General features: G+C 36.2%; 1 protein-coding gene across 46 annotated transcripts in view; it reads right to left on the bottom strand.

Moving 5' to 3' along the window:
• MAP2 (microtubule associated protein 2) overlaps positions 1-12,055 on the bottom strand; it is a 306,355-nt gene that overhangs the window by 152,442 nt on the left and 141,858 nt on the right. For 15 of the 46 annotated variants that reach the window (XM_021075002.1, XM_021074986.1, XM_021075011.1 and 12 more), the window contains one exon: positions 3,237-3,304. The gene's annotated coding sequence lies outside the window, so the exon portion shown is untranslated. The other 31 variants (XM_013984443.2, XM_005672146.3, XM_013984446.2 and 28 more) reach the window with 8 other exon arrangements.

Genomic DNA, 12,055 nt, shown 5'->3' with positions numbered 1-12,055 from the left:
CTGGCTAATTTTCTCATATAGACATTGCAATTCAGTAATATGATTTTATTGTAATGACAAAGGAGATGCTTTTTGAATCCTTATTTCGAAACTTTCTAATTTATCTCTGACATTCTTCCATCAAAAATAAAAATCCTCAGGTTAAATATATGTTAAAAATATAAAGTATAGCAGAACTTGAACATTAAGGTATTTTGAAGGCATATTCACTCCTACCTTATATATAAAAACAAGAATCTATGAGCATACTGTTTTAACCTTACTTCAATAATATTTATATATTGTATATAATAAAACATTAAAATAATGTTTATGAGCCAAAAAGTCTACTAGAAAAAAATATAGTGTGCTGTGGTAATTATGAAGGACTGTGGGCCAGATTTGTGTTGACTGTCCAATTGGAATCTCAGTTCAATCATAAAATGGAGACCATACCCACCTCCCAGAACTATAGGAAGAGTTAAAATGCAATAACATATGTTAAGAGCTTAGGATATTATCTAGCACATAGTTAATAACAAAAAACGATAGTTTATGAATAAAAACAAATGACAAGAAAGAATAGCATTCCCTAAAGCTATTATGATTCTAGAAGTTTCCTTATAGATTATACATGTATGTATGTATGCATATATATATATGATGATGTCATACTTAGTAGTCCATAATAAGCAACCAAGCACTTAAGAAGATTATGACATCATTCCTAGTATTACATTGAGTGAGAGAGAGAGCGGTCATCCCCCCCAACCCCCATCTGCTGCAGCAAAATTTTAGCTGAAGACGTGAAGGGCAGTAAACCATGCCAAGCCTGGAGTGGTATTTAGGAAGCATCCACAAAGCAAAACTCATGCTGCAGTTTGGCGTCTTTTCTTCTAGCTGATGAAAGGGAAAGGGGACATTTCAAAAATTCTTTCCATCTTAACCTAAAACCAGAAAAATCCTTTTCCACAGAGCTTGAAGAAATGTTTACAATGATTTGCCTGATTTTCTACGTGGTATTAATTATCAAATTCATTTTGATTAATTAGAGACACGTAAGGAAGATTTTGCGTAACTGAAAAAAAAAAAAATGTACCAAATGCCTGTTTTACAGTTTGTAGTCTCATGAAAATCAAGAACAAGAAAGTAATGGGGGAAAATGTTGATAAATTCATTTATCCATCAAATAAATATTTATTGAACTCCTGTTGTGGTCTAGGCACTATTCTATGTGCTAAAGATAGGAGCAAAAAACATCAGTAAAGGAATTAACTAAATGTCAAGACGATATTGATCTGAAAAACCATGATACGTATCCCTGACTTTCTTAAGAGTTCAATAGCCAAATTCTATTCTTATTTGACAAAGTAACAGACTATTTGAATAAATTCTGGTTTATTACATAAAATTTGTCAACAGACCCCAAGACGAATTTTAAAATAGTTCTAGAAAACTTAGGAATCAAGAGGCTTTTGGCGAGATCATATGCCACTTCTCCAATACCCAGATAAATCGCAACAGAGCTGATTAATTCCTACTGACAATATATTGAATATGTTTTTCAGTGGTTAAATAATAACTTCATTCTTTCCCAGTTCATGTAAATATCCCAAAGTTCAAAATTAATATAATGAGTTGCTAAATGAGTTTGGAGCTCAGGAAACAGATTCTCACCTGAAATGTATACTGTACAAATGTAGTTAGATGGGAAAATACCAATGAGATTTTTTTTTTTTCACCAAATATGAAATGTTTTCACCTACTCTGAGTGAAACCTAAAAAGAAAGAATGGTTCCAAGGATTTTACAATATCCAGGAAGAATAGTTAAGTCCTATTTGAGGATTCCATACATGATTCCACTGAGTAATTTCTCAAGAAAAAATGCAATACATTTCACATATCTCATAGTCTATTAGATTTTGTTTAGTATCTGAAATAATGTATTTTCTTTTTTTCTTTTTTTTTGAGAGCACAGGGATTTAATGAATTCATCTTCCTGTGCAAAAATATTATGTGATGCTGCCTACACTCTGGAAGGGAGGGTGACTGGCATCTGCCCCTTCACTCTCTCCCACAGTAAGTACCCCCAGCGGCCAGCCTCTTGATAAGTGCTTGTGGAATGAATAAATTAAGGTTCTCATAATTACACATTGCAGAGAAAATTAAACAAGGACAATGCAATCGTCTCCTTCAACTGCTACAAATATTCACGCTCACAGGTGTACACTTGCATACTTCTGATATTTCAAGGTCCATAGTTAAACATTAGCCATTTTTAAAGTACATTTAAGAAAAGCAGCCTTACTACATAAAATATTTTGGACCGGTACTCTTGAGGGGGGAAGACTATGTGAATGCCAAGGAAAGATTTAAAAGACGTATTGATCTTCTTCTCAGGGAGGCAGAAAATGTCTTCCATTTTTTTTTAAAGGCAAATTACAAATATCTGTTTTATTGACATGCGTATATATTAAAGTCAAAGATAATCTTAATGAATTAAAGAAAGGTAATACCTACAATTGGCAGCTCCAGTCAATATACATCCTGATGCTGAATTTGAAAATTAATATTTTTCATGTAAGGCACAAGGCCTAGGATCAATGATTCAACTACTTTCACGGCAAGATGAAGGATGACTCTCTTATTTTGCCAATGCTGCATAAAGCATATGAAAAATTGGTTCTTTCAATAACTAACAACCTTGGCCTTTGAATACGTGCAGTGCTAAAGACTAAAGCATCAGTGAAGGAGTTAACAATATTTTATTCACCAAACCCAACAATACTGAGTCATTCCCTAGGCTTTTGCCTCTAGGGCTCATTCTACCTGGGAAGGGCGAGCTATTGCATATGGCCATTTTAGAAAATATCACTTTATTAGCACGATTCCCTCACATAAAATCATTACTTAGCATATTTCTTTTAAATTCAAATTACTGCATTTTTCATTAAGAGAGAATTTGGAACATTTTTAAAGGCTGTTACAATGATGAATATTCCCTAAGAAGCCAGAAATATTGATATTTGCTAACAACATGCAACACAGACAAAAAAACACAATTCTTTAGACATCTTAGAATCGAAACAGCCTTGAATAACGGCATTCTCTGCGTAGCAAATCATACATGCTATAGACAATGATCAACGTAGGGTTAAGGATAAGAGACCAACAATAGAGAGATTAATTTAAATAAAACCTTCCAAATCCTCCCTGCTTTTCCTTCATTTAAACACCCAAACAAGCATGTGGGTACCTTTTAATTTTCTGAATGAGTAGTTTCCAATCAATGTTTCCTTGGTTAGAGACAACAAGCTGAAGAATCTACCGGAACAAGACAAAAGAAAAAAAATTGATATATAGATGTATTAACTAAACATTAAAAACTGTAACTCACCAGTAAGCAAACACATTCTTTATATGCAGATAATAAATCTATGTCGTGAGATATCTGTAGCACAAAAAATGCAGTACTTGAATATTTAGGAAGCCCAGTAAGGAATTTGAAAGCATTTTACTTTGAGATCACACAAAGCAGATCCTTTGAAAAACGGATTCGAGATAAAACAAAATAAAACATTAAAAAACCCCAAACCATTACCAGCACATATGCAGCGATACCACCCAAGTCTAGCCTTTGAGAACTGCTGCAGAATCCTTCTCCCCAAGCATTATCTCCGCGGGCTGGCTCTGCCTCTCTAGTTCCAGACAGACGCAGTCTGCAAGCCACCAGCTCCTGTCTGTGTGTGTCGGGGAAAGGGAAGCTGCAAATTAGAAAAAGTCCCCGCAGTGGCGAAAAGGAAAATAAGGCGAGTGGGAGAGGGAGAAAGATCTCACTAGCCTCAGAATTTTCGAGAATGATGACAAGCCACCCAGTTCCGCCATCATTCACTGACAATAAGATGTAGCCCTGGCGTATGATTTAGCAGTTTGCATAGGGGCTTCTGGTATCAAATGCCTGACAGGCATCTTAATTGCTTCCATCCAAGTGTGTCCCCAGGAGTCGAGTCTATAAGCCTATGAATGTCATCATCTGTTCTCCTTTGTGTTAAAGCCAGACACACACAGGCACACACACACACACACACACACACACACACACCCCTTGCTTAAATAGAGAAACCCTTTTCCTCCATATATGATTACAAATAAGTTGAGCTACACAAACTGGACATGACTGAATGATAGTTTATGGAAATTTTTATTATCTGCATTTATGACATCAGGGTTTCTTTTGTCATTGGCAGTTACTAATGATATTTTAAAAACTGAGTATCACATATTGCTTATTTATATTCCAAAATAACTGCGTTCATTAGAGAAATGCATGTATTTACATATATTTTCTTATGGAACATTCCATCCCCTTGCAACTTGTGATAATTATACACTTGGCGATGGTTTCCTTACAAGGGAGAATGCAGCAGAAAAACAAAGAGGATTAGGAAACCAGGTTATAGATGTGACTTCTGGGGACAATTTTATTCCATTTACATGCCAAAGCCAAAGGAGGTGGCAACCGGCTTGAGTATTGGGATTTTACAGCCCCTGAGGACCAAAGCAGGAAATTGAATCTCTGGCATAATCAGTATCCCCTTTATGTTAGCAACTGAAATTAACAATTGAATATCACTGTTTTACAGTGCCCCGTATGTAGGGAGGTTAAGTGTAGCATAATTCCCTGTATTTATTTCCTGGACAAAAGGGACAGGAAAAATATTAACATAAATAAGTTAATTTTTACAGCATTGTTAGCTCTGTGCATCAGTGAATGGAGCAAAGTTCCATGTGTACCAAAAGGGCCTGCTGTGAAGAAGGTTGCTGGGAGGGAGCATCACCATGGTTACCGGAAACAGAAAGTAGGAAAAAAAAAAAGGTGATGATAGAGAAGATGGAAGGAGACTACAGTGGAGGAAATTCAGAGACAGAATGATAGGCTTCATTTTTTCTTTCTAGAAGAAACTGTCTCTACTAATTTTCTACTAGATTTCAAATGGATTAAGATGAATTTGCATTCTCTATCAGCCACATTTCTCCTCTACTTTTTGATCACCAGCTAATTTTGCTTTCATAAATTTGATTCTTTCGTATGAGCTGGATACTGATACCTCCTTGCCTCTGATCCTACCCTGGATGCATGTTCTCCACTCACCCTTTGTTTCACAGGTGAGACAGCTGAGGCCATGGAATCTGACCAAGGTCACAGATTGCCTGGAGCCAACAGAGACACCATCCCAGTTTCCTGGTTCAGGTCCCCTGTTTTTCTTCTCTCACCAAATGACGTTTATTTCTGGACTGTCGCCTATTCTGTTTGCAAGCAAAATATATTCCAGAAAACTCCTTTGTCTTTGATTTTGTAAGCCTTCTTTTATTTGCTAAAGCAGCAATTTTTCTCTTTAAATTATGCACTGCAGTTGTTCTGAGGACTAGCTTTGCTTAATATCTGTGCTGTACTGTACTGGAGATCTGGAGAAACTGGGGTAATTATGTCACTGCTTTTCTTTCATTTCCAGCCTGGCAATCAGATGAATCAAGCATGATTGCCCTTTTGTGAACCTATCTTGTCGGGCCTGAACTTAAACGTCATATACTAGGCGCTCTATCATCCCTGGCATCATTCTTTCTGCAAGCATGAAATTGGACAATCACATTGAATCAGCCTCCTGACTTCTTCCTAGTTACAGACAATTTGAACTTTCCTGGGGTTTCCCCAAATAATGAAGCTGCAAAATTGGGAGCTCATGTAACAAGAAAATAAAAAAAGTCACTCAAAACAACCACTGGGGGGCGCAGTATTTGTTAAAATCTTCCGGAGCTACTCTGTAAAAATGAGTAGGATTTTTGACTTTGATGTTTTACTGTTTTTATTTCCTTTGTAAAATGTTCTTTCAATATTCACTTCTTATGACTCATTGCTTTTAGGTTAACTTATCGATAATTGGAGTCATACTGCCTCTTTTGACAGTTAAAATTCAGTTGCTGCCACTACTACTACCCTCTGCCACCAGTGGGCCAGCTATAAAATAAATCAATCACAGTTTAAAAAAATAGTATCAGCCTAGGTAATAATTATAAGAAATTTCATGTTTCAGTGATTCCTATATAGTGGGTTAGGATTCTCTTCCTCTAAAAAAAAGGAGGAAGAGAATATCCCTTTAAATATCCTCATATCTCTTTAAATATGATCTTTATTAAATGTCTATTTCTTTTTCTTCAGTGATTTTTGACATTGTGGTTATTTTTCAAAGCGAACGTTTTAATATGTTGTCCTTTATTGGTCACGTCTGAGCCTAAAAAAAACTATGCACAAGACTGTCATTTCTTGAAACATGAATCATATTTTGTCAAGGTCTCATAAAGCACACATAATGGTTTTTGGACAGCTTAGCTTCCAAAAATAGGTAATACTCTTTGGGAGTATACCTGGTTCAGTCAAAGTGAATATGTGGTTCAGTCAATAAGAATGAGTAAGTATATTTTTTTTTGTTTTTTTCCATTCATTAGCGGAAGGAATTATTAAGTAATAGTTCTGTTGTAATAATAACTTGTCTGTTGTAGAATAAGCACAGTGTGTAAAATATAATCCTTGCCTATAACAATGTTTTATTCAGAGAACTCAAGATGAGAGATAATTGAAACTTTTTCATGATTTTTTATATTTATGCTTACAAACCTCAACTGTAGTCTAGCACTATTTGTCAGTTCATTTAACCAATTTTAATGACACACACCTGTATTTCAGACACTTGATACATTCTAGGAATGGGAAAGAAGGGAACAACATTTCCTCCTCAAGGAAATGTTAGCGAAAGTAGCACAGAAGTAAACAGAGACCTGAGTTCACACTTCTTTTTCTCACTCTTATGAGACATGTCTCTGCCCCTCTGTTATAGCTGCTATATCTGCTTTATCTCAGAACTTAATCTTTATGAATATGATTTAACTATATCCCCAGATTCAGTTGGCTCCGCCCCATGGCTCTTCTGGAAGATTCTTGTTTCATTCCTTAGGTATAGTGGTCTGTGTATTTCTGTATCACTCTTTAAACTCTTTAGGAATGAATAAGGAGGTATTTCTTCCTTACTTCCTTGAAGCCTTTGGTCATGCCTCATTTTCCCAGCCAGGGCTTTCCTAGCTACCATAAAGAAAATTGCAACCCTGTCCCTCTCAGAGGCCTTCCTCTCTTGCTCCATTTCCCCCTTTTCCCAGAGTACTCTTCACTTTCTATGACATCGTCAACTTTTATTTATTATGTTTACAAATTGTTACCTGCTTCACTCTCTAGTTCCATGAGGGAAGTCATCTTTACCTGTTTGGGACACTGATCTACCCAAAGCACCTCTAAGACAGTGCCTAGAACTGAGCAGCACTCAAAAATGTTTTTTATTTTTATTTATTTATTTGTGTCTGCTTTTAGGGCTGTACCTGCAGCATATGGAGGTTCCCAGGCAAGGGGTCAAATCAGAGCTACAGCTGCTGGCCTCTGCCACAACCCCAGCAACGCCAGATCTAAGCTGCATCTGTGACCTACACCATAGCTCACGCAACGCCAGATCCTTAACCCACTGAGGGAGGTCAGGGATCAAACCAGCATCCTCGTGGACCCTAGTTGGGTTCATTAACAGCTGAGTTACGAAGGGAACTCTTCGAAAATATTTTTTAAATGAGTAGATGTGAAAAATCACAATATTAATGTATTTAAGCACAAGAAAAGACTTTGGGTTCTATATTGATCTCCTTATTCTGCATATTCAGTCTTCCTTAGGAATACTGTCTTTTATTTGTACAATAAATCATCTTTTGCCATGGAATCAATTTCTTGGGGGTAATTTCCATTAAAAATAGACATTTATTTAAAATAGAGACTTGCCTCCTACTTTCTTTGAGTTCTGCAAAGTACTTAGCACGGGGATATCAGTTCTTGAATACTGAGAAAGAGCTTGTTTGATAAATCATACTTCTATTGGTGTTAAATTATGCTACATTTTAATCTTTAGTTAAATTGGAATAATTAATAAATTAATAATATCTCATGGCCAAAATGCTTTGAAATTGCTTTTCAAAAAAATGACTACAATTACTATAAAATTGGCAATAGAAGTAATAATTACGCTTTTACCTAGTACTTTAAAATTTGTAATTCTAAAATTATTTAGTTCTCTTGAGTATAACAATGGAGCTAAAAATAGAATTGGTGGGTCATAAAGTAGACATACATTTAGCTTTACCAGATATTGCCAAACAGTTTTCAAAAGTGTTTATACTAATTTATACTCCCACCAGCAATGTATCAGAGTTTCAATTGCTCAACCAGTATGTTTTCAACATCTGGAGAGCTTTTTATTCCTAGTGTAGTTCTTCAAGACAGTGACTTGATGAATTGAACTAGTAATTATTTTTTCATAATAACAATAGAATATTATGGTGCCACAGGCTTAGAACGTCTTTGTTTAGAACAAATTTTAGGCTCTACAGTGAACATTATGCAAAAGTGTTCTGGTATGAACATATATTTTGCAAATGCGACACATGATGATAAGTGCATAAGTGAAGACCCTATGATGATTATGTGTTTGTTAAATAAATAAGTTGTCAGGGGATATTTCCCTTAGAAGGGAGACATTTTACATGGGCTTTTAAAATATTAATAAGGGAGTTCCCGTTGTGGCGCAGTGGTTAACGAATCCGACTAGGAACCATGAGGTTGCGGGATCGGTCCCTGCCCTTGCTCAGTGGGTTAACGATCCGGCGTTGCCGTGAGCTGTGGTGTAGGTTGCAGATGCAGCTCGGATCCCGCGTTGCTGTGGCTCTGGCGTAGGCCGGTGGCTGCAGCTCCGATTCAACCCCTAGCCTGGGAACCTCTATATGCCGCGGGAGCGGCCCAAGAAATAGCTAAAAAGACAAAAAAAAATAATAATAATAAAATAAAATATTAATAGGCATCTGCGAAGTAAAATTCAGTGAAAAGATGTGTAGTAAAGTGTGTATCTTAGGAGTTTATCAAATCAAAGGACACATGTCTGTAGCAACACAACCTGAATTGCACTGTTACAACAGAAGAATGGACAGTTAAGGTCCTTCCAATACTGTGCCTTTTGAACAAATCCCCTCCTACTGATGCTCACCAAAGTCACTAGTTTACTTCAGGAATAGTCTGCCTTTTTGTTTTTTTTTTTTTTTCTTTTTCTTTTTCTGGCCGCACCTGAGGCATATGGCAGTTCCCAAGCTAGGGGTCAAATTGGAGGCCTATGACACAGCCACAGCAACACCAGATGCAAACCGTACCTACAAACTACACCGCAGTTTGCAGCAACACTGGATCCTTAACCCACTGAGTGAGGCCAGGGATCAAATCCGCATCCTCGTGGACACTAAGTAGGGTTCTTAACCCGCTGAGCCACAACAGGATCTCCTACTTCTTTTCTTCCAACCCAAATTTTATATTTTTGGATCCATTTAAAGTTCTGCCCTCTTTTATAATGGCTTCCAGAACTCTCCCAGTACAAGGTGCCACAAAGCTTTTTCCTTTCTCAGAGTTACCATGACAGCCAAAAAAAAAAAAAAAAAATCACCGAGATACTATAATGTCTGATATTTTACATGGCTTCTGGCTGGTCTTCAGTTGTTTATACTCAGTTATTCTAGTACTGAGTACTGACCAATTTAAAAAACACAAGATATGAATCTAGAATATATGATTTTTTTATAATATACCAACCTCTCTGAACACATTGTTTTACTCAACAACTCTGAGAGTTATGAACCTCCCTCTTATAGTTGAGGAAATAGGCCCAATTAGGTTTAGTTATATGCTATGGACACACAGCTGGTAAGTGATGAAACAGAAATTCAATCCCTGGACTTCTGAGCTAATTAGTTCGTAATTCAGCTTAACACTTCTATGGTATTAGAAGAGGAGCAATAAATTAAACATAGAATTGAGAATTTTCCATTTTTCTAGGACAGATACATAAGACAGACTATGTATTGCTCTAAGTGTTCATAAAACAGTATTAGGAACAAGAATTTTTACTTTCAGAATTATTTCCGATTCTATCAGTTCATATTTAAATAACATATGTGTAAACACAAGCATTCCTATAGTCAAGGAAGACACTGTTATTTTATTTACTATCTATCTGGTTTATTCTTGGCAGAGTATATAGAGTCACATGCATGACATATATGTGCTCACGTGTTTTTAAAAACTTCATTGTTTGACACTTTGAGTTTATTGTGTATGTTTTTAAACATCTTGTTGCAATTAACCTGTCTTAGAAACACAAACTATAAATAAAATACTTGTTTCACAATATTAATCATTACTCTTATTTTATCGCATTGAGTTAGAAATAATCAAATATCATGATGAATCTTAAATGTTACATCAGAGAACACTATTACATTATCATATTACTTAATGCATGTCTTATTGGAATTAAATTTATTTAGAGTTAAATTTTGGTGTGAGCACTTTTCTTCCAAATTGCTCCATTCCCTCCATCAGGTCAAATATTACCTTCTCAAGGACTTGGCCACCCAATTTAATATTGCAAACTGAAGTTCCCACTCTCAATCTCCTTTATCTTATTTTGCATAATACTTACACATTATCTAATACGCTGTGTAATTTACTTATCTTTATTCTTTATTGTCTATTTCTCCTCATTCACTTGTAAGTTCCAGGAAGACAAAACTTTTGCCTGTTTTGTTCTCTAATGTAACCCAGGTTCCTAGAACTGGGCCCAGTACATAACTGTCCACAGTAAATGCTGAGTTCATACCTGTATGAATAAATAATTGAAATTATAATGCTAAAGCCCATATAAAAAACATGAATTACCTATGAAAAAATCTGAACCCTGAGTTCATTAGTTGAGTAAATTGAATTTCAGAAATCACTAGAGGAGTTTCCGTCGTGGCGCAGTGGTTAACGAATCCGACTAGGAACCATGAGGTTGCGGGTTCGGTCCCTGCCCTTGCTCAGTGGGTTAACGATCCGGCGTTGCCGTGAGCTGTGGTGTAGGTTGCAGATGCGGCTCGGATCCCGTGTTGCTGTGACTCTGGCGTAGGCCGGTGGCTACAGCTCCGATTCAACCCCTGGCCTGGGAACCTCCATATGCCGCGGGAGCGGCCCAAGAAATAGCAACAACAACAACAACAACAAAAAGACAAAAAAAAAAAAAAAAAAAAAAAAAAGAAAAAAGAAATCACTAGAAAAAATACATGGTTTATTTCATTTACTTTATATTTGGTATATTTCATTTAGTTTATACCTTGGTTAATAGATACACAAGTTTTAGAATTTTCATCTTTAGTATATTTATAGCCATTATGAGTACATCTCTCCTTTTACTTCCGATGTTTAGAAATAGTTATCTACGTTTTTACCTATTTAATCTTTATTTTTACTAAAATTCTTATAGCATTTTTTTTTTACTTTCTTGTGAATCCTTAGTTATTACTTGCATATTTAGCTTCATCTTTCCATTCACCTAAAAGTCAATACAAACTGCTTCCTTTCACTACTGGAGATAACAACCAGCCTACGGAGAAACCATGTTTACAGGAGAAACAGGCAAGTCGTGAAAGAAAATTATGAGAATTTGTGTTGAAGAATTCTCACTTAATAAAATCTTCACTTAACAGTCAGTCAAGCAGAATCATCTTCAGGAGCTATGAATTTCTTGGCTGATCTTCCTGAGAGTAGGAAGTGAACCTTCACTTCCTCTAATGTCTCCCCAAGTGGGAACATTACGGTTTAATGGAAGGCTGGATGAGGACACCAAATCAAACGCTACGTTGTATAACCGGAGATCTGAGATCCCGATTTCTTTCTGAAAACTGCTAAAAGGAGTTATTTTGTTTACTGCTTTCTAAGCTTTGAAGATTAAGTTGCCTCAATATACTAAATATTTGTCACTCCTTCAACACTCAGCAACTTCGGAGAACTGGAGAGCTGGCAGTAACTGGGAGGTCAGCTAGCACCAATCCATTTGAATTAACACTAACATTACTAGATTATTCTGAAAAGGCTTAAACGCTGCAAGATCCTACAGCATTTTCCTTCGGTGT

Source organism: Sus scrofa, chromosome 15, assembly GCF_000003025.6.
Source record: "Sus scrofa isolate TJ Tabasco breed Duroc chromosome 15, Sscrofa11.1, whole genome shotgun sequence".
Classification (NCBI taxonomy): domain Eukaryota; kingdom Metazoa; phylum Chordata; class Mammalia; order Artiodactyla; family Suidae; genus Sus; species Sus scrofa.
Note: the sequence above shows the minus strand (reverse complement) of the source record. Positions and strands in the feature narration are given on the sequence as shown.